We start from the raw sequence: 11,742 nt of genomic DNA on the forward strand, positions 1-11,742 counted from the left end.
TCTAGTTTCCGTCGATCGAATTTTAAGAATGGAAATCACGAAGATCCCCTCGGCATGGACGAGATCTGAACGCGGAACGCGGATTGTCCGCAAGCGGAACGAAGGAGCGGATCAGCTACGGGGAACAGGTTGGTTCCGCGGGAACTCGGCTGGTCCGAGAGAACTTCTTAACAAAGCGAACGCGAGCAAGGTTTCTGCGCTTGACGCGGTTAAAGGAATCTTGTAATTGCTACGGAGTACCTCGAAAATCTTGATCCACGGGGATTACGTGAGGAAGTTGGTCGAAATTAGCGGAAACATCGTCCAGGGAACCGAGGGCAAATTAAGCAACGCCAGCCCTGTGAAAGAAGACAACAGCGCGGAATTGAACGGCGAATCAAGCGAACATTTCGTGCCACAAAGGACGAAGGCATCTTCGTGATTCGAATTCATTAATGGGAATATTCGAGCTTTTGAAGACTAATTAGGATCGCCTTTGGTTCGAGAAATTACGCAACAAAGTTACCTGCAAGTGCATCGTTGTCGTCTCATATTACTTCGTTGGATATTTGAAAATTCTTCGGGAGCAGCAGTTTCGCCTGGTGCTTCTCGTCGCGGGAAGAATCGAGGCTGATCAGGATAAGTACCTTTTATATTTTATGATTAGCCGTAATATCGAAAACGGGTAACGCGTCGATGGTTAAATATAATTCAGCGATTTAGGAACTGTCGATGTGCTCGAATTCCAAGGATCAGTGATCGTAGAAAAACCGAATAGAAATCTTTCATTTCGCACGGACGATGATACAAAAATTCTAATTTCTCCGGAATATTATTGAAAGTAAAAAGTATCCACGAAACACGTTTCTCGTTCGTCAAAGATTTAATACTCGGTTATCGTCTTGTTAACAGCGCGAGATATAATAAAAGGAGTTCCTTTTGTAGGGAAGAAAGGAGAGAGTGCGATTCGTTTTCTGAAAAAAGTGCAACAGTTCCGTTGCCGTCTCTTCGAAGAGGAGGCCCGAGCACGCGAACTCGAGTGAACATCGAAGAGCCCGTGGCAATGAGTCAAGCCATTAAATCGAGTGCATGCAATTTAATGGATATATGCTCCGGCCAGGACTCTTCATTATTATCGGAGATCCTGAGCCCCTCTCGTGTTCGCGTTTCAGCCGTTCGTCCTTGCGTGCTAATTGCTTCGAGTTGTCGCTTCGTAGCGCCGACGAGACCGATTTCTGCATCTCGATCGATGCTCCGTCGTAAAACAACTTTCATTCTCGTACAGTGTTGCGGTTAACGCGTCGTTGATACAATAGAAACATGGATTAGGAAAATACGAAAATACAAGCAAATTACGAACAGCTTTCGGATCACGAAATAGATATAAAAAATCGAGTCTATCTCAGGGAATCAGCTAATTATTCGAACTGCGTCGTATGTTCCCGACAATAGCCACCACTTACCGAAGACAGAAATATCCGTAATTTCTATCGAACAAGATAAAAGGATTCGTTCAGTGTGAAATACCTACGATCGTTCAACGATACCTAACGCACATACAATTTAATTCGCCAACGATAAACGAACATGCAACGCAGTCTGAAACTTCATATTTATTTCCATGATATAAAATGCCCGAACTCTTCGCGCTATATACCGTACGAATTTGCTTAACGCGTCTATCGACGAATTATATTTATTACGAAGCAATTTATTATAAAAGAAATATAAACGAGATACAAAACGTAGTTAGAGAAGCGTGCAACTTGGAAATATGGAACGTTAGAGACATTTGTAATAAAAGAAGCTCGTAGAAAAATGACTCGCGCCAAGTCAGTTTAACAACGCGTGATCCGATAGGCATCCGATTAACTGGACGGCCGAAGATGATCGGCAGGCGTGGAATTGATTAAACGTTCGTCGTGGAAAGGGTAACGAGATGATCGAGGCGGACGAAGAAAATTAGCCAGGCAGCGCGTGCGAAATCGATCGGGCAACGTCTGGCCGTGTGAAAGGTGGGCAAATCGTCGGCAGAAATATCAGGGGTTGAATAGCGTGGAACATCGGGCAGCGATCCTCGATATCAGTCACGGCCACGTGTATCCCAGAGGAGCGGCCTATCGCAGCCGAAACGTGCAAGAGTAGATTCCGGATGGGTCGTTACTCAGAGGGGCTGGATATCTGTCCGTCGATTCTCGGTGGCGAACGAACGAATTCGAGCACATTGTACCTGGTGGCGCGGCTCTGCTCGACTCGGCTCGGCTTGGCGCGCCCGTCTATTTGGGTCGATCGATCTCCGGTAAGAGAGCAGAATGATCCATCGATGCTGTTACCCGTTCCTCCGCGTGGCTGCGCGCAAGACCGCACGTCTTGTTCCATCGTACATTTACCTGCATACACTCGCACACATATGTATCGTACACGTACACGTACAGGAAAAGGAAACTCGCGCTCGCGTACACTCACACACACACACACACACACATACGTACGTAGGTACGTGTTTACGTGCATAGGTAACTAGAGACAACGGAGACGGACAGACGAACGGGACGGACAGACACTGTTCACAGGAAGTAACGCCGGCCAAAATAAAATAGAGACGAGAGTCCGATGGAACGATCGGTTTCAGGAGGATAAGCCTCCTGAAGCTTCAGCGACTCGTTTCGCGGGCCCCGTCGCCATGGATCACATTGGTCCGTGAGTTTACATATCATATAGGGTTAACTAGTTGATATTACAGAAGATTTAATATTTTTATAATCCACATTGGAAGTTGTTATATCGAGTCGTTAAGCTTATTGTGTACAGGAGGAGAGCCACCCGTCTGCATAGGAACAATGGGATTTTAGAGAAGAAAGAGAGCTCTCTGTGATCTTGGGTTTCGTCGCTCCGTCTAATCTGTTAATCGATCGCGTTCGTTTCATGTATCGCGAGGCAGGATATCGTAGTTTTCTTTCGCCGCGCGCTGTGCACGACTCGCCGAATGAATTAGGGGGATGAAAGGAGGATCGTTTGGCGAGCGGCGTCGAGCCGTTCTGCTTCAGCAGCCAGAAAGGCTTCAACGGGAGGAGAAGTTGGTTAAAGCTGTAATTTTTTATACGTGTTACTATTATACCGTGAAATGTTGGCGAATTTCATTCGTAGCGCGATGCAACCATATCATTTTTATTACTATTTGACGTAGTAAGATACATTAGGTCGGAATAAACAAAAGTTAAACTGCACATATCGTTAGAATTAAGAAATAATTGGTAATTACTAATCGTCGATGTTCGAATTGGATACTGATTGCGATGTTTAAACCGATTATTTAAGAAGTTTCGATAAGAAAGAGTAAATAGAATATTCTTAAGATCGTAGATCGAAGTTATCTGTGAGGAATTATTATTGCGCTTAATTCAGTATCAGCGGTTCTTGATCATCGTCGTCATAAGCTAGGACGAAATAAAGTTTCGAACGATTCAAAATCGACACGAACTTGCGAAGCAAGCTTCGACGTTCATTCGTATCACTTTTTATCAATTTATCAATTGCATAAGTTGAAGGGCAGTTAATTTGACTAAAAGCTCGAAGCTCGATATAAAATCACAGAGGGAATTAAAATTTGTAAATTGATCGACATTTTCGTTGCTTCTACTTTTTCGAGTACCTACTCTTTACTTTAATACGCGCACACGTATATTTGATTTGTATAAAAACTAGGACGTAAGCGCGAAACGAATACATATCAGAAAATTGTGATAAGGAGACGTATATATAAATTTTTATAAGGTATATGTTTAGGCGATTTATTAAAATAATCGTGGAGTTAGAAGATGGAAAAAATGATCGTTAATTGAAGAAAGAATAGCGCGACAAATTTTCATATCCTGTATTTTTCGAGGAGACACGACAAATTTAGTATATTTTTAACGTTCACCGAATTAAATAATAGTCGTTAAATCACTTTGATTTGTAGATACGAAAAGATATTATTCTATAAACAATGATTCAAATATTGATACTTTTTAGTATATTTGTAACGTTCACTGAATTAAATAGTAAACGTTAAATCATGTTGATTTATGGATACCGAAATATATTACCCGGTGAACAATGATTCAAATATTGATACTCGAATTTAATAACGCGATATATACGTTTTACACTTAGACTGGCTGTTTTATTCCCCTCGTTATACAATGGTACCAAAAATCTCTTCATTTTGTTTATCTGATCTTTTTTACGCTTCCTTATGCGTGGAATATTAAACCAAAATTAGATGATCTAAAGAAGACGATCCTAAATTTTGTTTAAAATATAGAAAAAATATAAAGAGAAGTGACTTTTTCATCTTAAGCCATATAATTATGAAGAATTTTCCAGGGCTTAACAATTAAAAGAGAATTCATCCTGGGAGTTTACCTCTTGCGAATTCTTATTTTAAAATCTAAATCTAAACGATCGATCCGAATCATCGTATCGTTGGTACGTGACGTCACGGAAGAAAAATCCTGAAGGAATCTGAGGAGTGCGTGTCACGGTTCACCTAAAATTGAGCTAAAGCTAAACGAAATCCTACGGATAGCCTGTTGATGTTCGTATTCGTCGTAATAAGGCTTGTATCGCACACCCTATGTAAACCTATTCCAATATCCAAGGTTCCAGATTGAAGCAAGGATATCAACAGCGGAGAAAAAGAGAAAAGGGAGCAGAGAAATAGTAAGGGGCTCCTATATATCACGTGAAGATAAAAGTTCGCGATAAAATTGACCATTTGTTTCTGAAGAAAAAAGAAGAGAGAACCCGGCGCGAAGATTCCATCGATCGCTCCTGGGGACCCGTGACGCCTCGATGAACGAACCTGGAATGCGTATAATAGTCAGAGAAAATTGCTCGGAAATCTTTCAATACGTTCTCTTCCGTGCTATGTCGTCCACTGGCCATTTGTACCGAATTCGCGACAAAAATAGAGATCCCGTTATACTTCGAATTGGATTTTTCGACAGTGAGAAACAAGATTTCTCTGAACGCTGTGCAATTTTATAAATTTCAGATTTATAACCCTTGACAAAAAGTACTTATATACGACTAGCCTTTTTGGAACATCCTGTATATATGTAGTTTTATTAAAAACCAAAACGGTAGTATTTATAGTGGAAGTAATCGTTTTGTTCGATCAGAAACGCATCGTACAAACGTATTTCGATATAAATTTTGCCCTCTTTTTTCTTTTTTTTTTTTTTTTTTTGCTTTGCAAAGTATGTTATGTACCGAAAAATTTGCAGGAAATTTGCAATTTAAATCGAAAACACTTTTCACGGTGTCGTTCATTAAATCGCGTATCTTTTTCGGCCCGGTGCACCGCGGTATCGCGAAATTACACGGAGAAACGAAAACTCGTTTCCATTGAGTGAGCGGGCAAGGAAAGTTAACTGAGAAACCTTGGAAAATCCACCGTTCGTCTCCGTTTCCAACGAACGCCGTAAAAGTCACGTTATAAGAAGCTGCTAGTAAAAAAAATGTTCGCTAACAGAGATATACGGGATCGTTTCAAAAGATAGCTTGTTAAGAAATAAATTGATCTATTCGCATATAGATATCCGCTGTTTTCATAGGGCTTTTCTTTCATTGTAAGAAGCAAGTTTCCACGTAAAGATATCGATGATATTCTTACAACGTATCGTTTCTGTAACATATGTAAATGACAGGGGTATTCTTTGATATTTCAATTACCGTACCCATAGTGCAGTTTTGAGTGATACGAAGAACGATAGTGATCGAACGATACGATAGTTATGTAGACAAGGGTATCAGAAATCGCGAATGCTTTGCACGCTTCAAGTGTGACACTCGATATCGGAAAGCGTACTTTTCCTTCGGGAACAGGAACAGGAGAAGTGTCAAGGAATTCGGTCAATCGCGAATAAACTTGTCACGGAAAGCTTAGGTGTTTGATCAAGGTTTTATCCTACGAGTATCTTTGAAGCCTCCAGAAATATCACTATAATCGACGAAAAATTCTCCGTTCTTGACCTTCTGACCTCCTTTAAACCTGAAATTTTAATAAAAGGAACAGGTTGGAAAAGAAGCGAAAAAAAGTGGTATCGGATATTGTTATTGCTCTTTTTCTTTTTTTTTTTTTTTTGTTACTAGCCTTTATTATAATCGATCCGTTGCATTCCTCGTTGCATTTCGTTCTAGTCTATATCTCTGTACTATGAATAACAGCTTTATTTTTTCTAACAAACAATTCACCTAAAAAAAATATTTCGTCCCGAACCTTTACGATTTTGTATAAAATACGGTGTTTTCTATTAAATATATTAAATTTAATATCGTATCGTATTTGTTATCTCTTTATTTATTTTTATTTACTCAGTGCACTGTCCGTACACTACGTGTGTTTGTATCTACGTTCTCGTCGCGCTTTGACGAATACATCTATGAAACATACAAATATTCCTAACTTACAAATTAAAACCATTTCAACCAGTACAAATTAAATATATCTTATCTATATAAATTAAACTTAACTCTGTTCAGACTTTCCTTTTCTATTTTACATTTACGTCCTCTTCGTTACCAGCCTTTGTACTAACCACTGCCTCTAATTTCGCCATCGAACTTTTCATATCTTCTGCTAATCTCACACTGTCTGTTAGCATATTTTCGATTTTCCTTTTCAACTTCAGACTGGCGCCCAGCTTATTCACCCAACCCCCGAGGTCTTCCCATAACTTTCCTCTCAAACGCTACGTAACTCCATACATGCATCATACTCTCTCTCTCTCTTCCTCCCTCTCTTTCGCTCTTTCTCTCTCTCTCTCTCTCTCTCTCACACACATAATCTGCATTCTTTTACTCCTATTCCTCTCGTATTCCTTACATTCCCACATCTTAATCGTACCCACTATTCCTTGTCGTTACCTCCGATATTCTTCTTCATCCAATAGACTGCCATACCCAGCTCCTCTTCCCTGGACTTGTAAGTATCGCGATAACTTGACCTGTCTATCCTACTGCAACGTTCATGCATATCTTACTGCACCTTCCTTCCTATTGCATTTTTCAGTTTCTGCTCTATCCTGCTGGTGCATTGTATTTGTTAGACGCAGCTTTATTCTAGGCAACACTTTGGTTTGGATACAAAAATAACACAGGATTCTTGGTGAATCTCTCAGATAGCAATTTCTTACAACGGTACACGCGCGACACCGTGGCAGATACAAAACGGAAGTGGTGCAACTTGAAGAGAAAAATGGAAGTGAAGAAAAAAGAAAGAAGAAAGAAAAGAAACGAGAAGAAATAAAGTCTGTGTGCAAATTCGGCATAGACGGTGAATTCGAACGTGGTTTTTCACAATACCGTATCGTATACTTCTTTATCGTATTGTGATTTACGCCTGTTACGATCTTTTTTGACTCATGCGCGCGTTTCATGCGTTTAACCTGTACCTTAATTTATTCCTATGCTCCCGCCGGTCGTAATGGTTCGTAATAGTCGTAAAAGTTGCGTGCGTCAGGCTGGCATTAATCCTGATTATTCTCGGTCGCTTCACGGGTCACGCTTGCACGATCAATTCTTACGTTTTGTAATTCTCCCTCGTAGCATATTTTTCCAAACGATCGTCGATGTATAAATACTGACTTTCGCGTGCGTCTGTCGCCATAATATACAAATTCTCATATTTCTTCTTTGCTTTCTGCCAGAGCAAGCTAGCTATTCTTTCGTACGACGATTTCCCTAGCGACGCACTACGTGTAACTTGCCATTCCTTGTCCGACGAGGAAGATGTATCGCGTCAATAGCACCCATGTTATATACTAGTCTAATTAATACTTAATTAGAATGTATATAGAGGAAGATAAGACAAGTGGTGTTGGACCAATATTGTATTGCAACAGGACCACTACCTTCGTCTTAAATCTTAATTTACTATCTAAATGTAGTTATATTTTAATTTATTATATATCTTCCAGTTCGTCTTGTCTCGTTGTTCCGACAGTAAGATTTGCCTGCTAACGCGTTTCTAGGTATATCTCTATACCATAATCCTGTACGCGAGCGTACGTTTCCTTATTAATGATCCTCTATGTTTGTGTCAGTCTTTGGTATTTCGTTCCAGTTCTGGATGTTGTTCTGTGGTTTCTCTATTCGTCCAAGCTCCAGAATACTCTCAACTTTATGCTCCCCTTTATGAAGTTTGCTAGTTGGCATATTAATTTTCTGCTTTTCGTTGTTATCATTTCTGTTTATTCCTCATTTCTCAAAGTGATTGGTCTGACTTCTGTGTATACTGTGCAGCCATTGATCGATTATCGTTTCCCTATTTCCTGTTTCCTTAATTTCGCACAGTCGACGTAATAGGTTCTCCTGTATTTTATACTTAAATTCATGTCCTATCGTCGTTGTCCAACTCCGTTTACCAATTAATCTTACCCATGCAATAGTTTCTATCGACAGTGGTTTATTTAATGTTAGATAGTTGGTCGCTTATCGATGGCATATCCTGAATTCTTTTGTCGTCACGGTGTATATCAAATTTGATATTTTAATATATTACATTTCGTTAAAATTGTTTCACGTTAAATAAAAGCTCGATATCGTGCTTATCAAAACGTGTAAATAAAATTGCATTTATTAAAAAGTCTATAACGTCGAAAATGGAAGCTAAATAAAATAAGTGAAACAATACAGTTCGATTACAGTTTCTAAAGGTACACGTTAACTTGGCATTCGTATACACTGATACGCTGTCTGTACATAAATTTCCACTTGAAAAATTAATATTAATTTACAACACGACGCAACATTTTATCGAAAAAGCAATTTCAAATTTCCTGCAAAATTCTACTCGTCGTGCTCGCGCTCGATATGCAATTTTTTAAAACGTACAATGATTCTTCCTTGAAGGTTTAACGTTTCATTAAAAATACACTGTTATTCCATAATTTATTGGAAAACAGCGAAGTTTCCGATAATGGATCTTATCGTTTTCTACCGAATAATCAATTTTTCCTGCCCATCACAATATTTGTCATATTTTACGAACTCGCTTCAGCATGAAGTACGAATTGAGATTCTTTAAGTTCGACGCGGTCATTAACAAATGCGAAAGCACGGAACTACGGCAAATAAATTAACAGATACGATGAAATAACGATCTATCTTTGGAAATTTACGTATTTATCAAGATGAAATAGCCTACTTCGTCACGTTTCGTTGGAAGTGAAATGTTATTCGATAAAATGATTCATCGACACCGATATGATAATGATGAAATCTCATTTTCAATATGTTTCACGTGATTCTAACCGGTTCTTCCAATTTTACTACTACATTTCTACATGGAAGTCACGAAAAAAAATTAATTTGAATAAAATCAATAGAGTTTCTTTCTCGATATCGTCTTGAAAGCTGTGCAAAAAAAAAAGAGGAACAGAGCAAATACAGTTAGAAAGCTCGCCGTGAAACGAATATTTTTCAACGCGGTTGTTTGTTTTTCAGTGGAACGACTGTTTAATCTGATGCAAAAGCATCGGAACACCGTTATTTACTCGCGATAACATCGTTATAAATATTGTTGGTCAATGGTGAAACATTTCGATCCAGATTCTGCGGCGTAAGAGAGTATTTCATAAATTTCATAAATTTCATAAACGTGATATACATCGTAGGATCTTATGCTACAATTAATTTATTTACAATCAATGGATTGTACAGATGTTGATTACACAGGAAACGATGGTAGTTTAACGTAAACTAATCGCAATAACGTACTATAATTTAGACAACTAAATAGTTAATTCGCAACTCTCGTCACCACGGATCCAACGTTCTCTCTCTCGACAACGCACTCTCTGACTTCTCAACTAACATTCTCCGGCTTCTCCACTGACACTGACTGTTAATTCGTCTTTCTCTCTTAGCATCCTTTTGTCTTTTTATCTTAGCTCCACCACGCAGGTGTTCCGCGACCGCTCGTGGTCAGGGTCAGTCATCAGGACTTTTCCACGAAACTATTCGATTGAAGGATCGACGGCACATTGTTGAGCCTGTCGACGCCTCGGCTTTCTCGCGACATCGTTTATGGTTCGCCCGATGTCTCTTAGGCCTTTTGTCCATGATACTACAACGTACATAAATTCCCAGGATGAAATGAACATAATTTTCCAGCATGTACAAGCGACTTTAAAAAATGATCAAACTTGTATCGTACTTTGTTGGAAGCAGAGATGGAAGATAAAGTCTAATACGCTATCGAATTAGTATTAACAAAATTATTCTAAGAAAATACTGCTACGTAAGGAGGCGTTAAAAAATACTGATCTATTGTATGAAAAAAATTGCTCTCACTTACTGTATATCTACTTACACAAGTCGAGAAACTCGTAAACCAAAGCAGAGCGGTCGCGACGAATACGTCGACGAGTTCTGTAAAAGCGTAATCTTCTCGTTTAGAAAACGCAAAAGCAACCAGCACAACGATCGGTCATCTGAATCCTACGATTCTAAGATCCACGATCGGCTGCTTTATCGTTTCGAAATTTATGGTTCGAGTCAGAACAATTGCGTATTTTGCACGAGTTTGGCGGATACGTGGAGCAATGAAAAATTGATTAAAAATCGGCAGGATCGCTTTTAATCGAGGATCGAGTCGATTCAAAGTTTGCGAAATCTCGAAGATTGAATACGAAATCTCGAACGAGGCTCTAAATTTGGAATATTTCGAGGAAAAGCGGTTTTCAAGTTACGCTCTTCCATAAGCTGAAACGCTTAACGCGGTTCTTGCGTTTAACGTTACATCGCCTTCTGACGAAATATCTGCTATACCAGTGTGTGTTAGAACGATCACTGTAGAACTGTACTACATCGTTAACGTCAGAATTATAATAGAACCATAATACGTACCTAAATGTTACCTATATAAATCAGTATAAAATTGTAAGGAAATTAATTCAATGAAATGCATCTAAATAATTGTGTACCCGCTAAATAGAAGTCCGCATTAATTTTCGCAAAAACGTCTATACGTTTTCGGTAGTCGTAAAAGGAGAAGAAGTAATTATTATTTTATTATAACACATATGATTGCAGTGTTAATAAACATCCACCAAAATACGTTGTAGAGAGCCCTTATTCGAGGTTTCCATAGGATTATCGAGAAGCGTGCGACAGTATCGGCGTAATTCCCGGCGCGTATTAATTTCGAGGAAAGAAAGAGGGGACAAAAAGGTACAAAACAAGCGTTTCCCTGGCGTAGGCAAAGAGACGCGCCATAAATAATCCGCTTTACAACGGCGGTGAGTCGTGCATCCGCAGAGGTTAGCGTGAAAAGTGCAGCTTGCATCGGTGCGCCCTGTTATTCCGTGCAATAAATACCTCTCCGTGTTCGGGCAAAAGTTAAATTTCGATCACAGAGTGCTCGATCTCGGGGTCGGATAAACTCTGCAACACCCGAGCTGTATTCGCTACGAATCCGCTCGAAATCCGTTCCGTGGTCTCACGATTCGAAGCGACAACCGCGTCGAACTCCTTCGCCACTGCGATAAGTCGAGGAAACAATCCCCTTCGATCTCCTACCGTTGAATTTCGCGTTACGGGAAATCCTGCGTTCTGTACGCGTCGCGTACGAAATCGTTCGCAGGTTTCCTTCGTGAGATTCACCATGGGTCCAACGGTGTATCGAAAAGAATGATTTTTTTCGATGATAAACGAGCCGCTCATCCGCCAAATCGGCTAACTCTGCGAAGCAGAGAGTAGGAAAAGTTGGTGAAA

The 11,742-nt window shown here is 39.7% G+C and overlaps 1 protein-coding gene across 5 annotated transcripts in view; it reads left to right on the plus strand.

Moving 5' to 3' along the window:
* The window catches only part of LOC117235479 (heparan sulfate glucosamine 3-O-sulfotransferase 5), a 150,167-nt gene extending 145,075 nt beyond the window's left edge, over positions 1 to 5,092 (plus strand). For 4 of the 5 annotated variants that reach the window (XM_033497533.1, XM_033497532.1, XM_033497534.1 and 1 more), the window contains one exon: positions 6 to 5,092. The gene's annotated coding sequence lies outside the window, so the exon portion shown is untranslated. The remainder of the gene's footprint in view (positions 1 to 5) is intronic. The other variant, XM_033497529.1, reaches the window with a different exon arrangement.
* The last annotated feature ends 6,650 nt before the right edge of the window (positions 5,093 to 11,742 follow it).

This window comes from Bombus vosnesenskii, unplaced genomic scaffold (assembly GCF_011952255.1).
Source record: "Bombus vosnesenskii isolate JDL3184/JDL3185 unplaced genomic scaffold, Bvos_JDL3184-5_v1.1 scf7180000013316, whole genome shotgun sequence".
NCBI classification, from domain to species: domain Eukaryota; kingdom Metazoa; phylum Arthropoda; class Insecta; order Hymenoptera; family Apidae; genus Bombus; species Bombus vosnesenskii.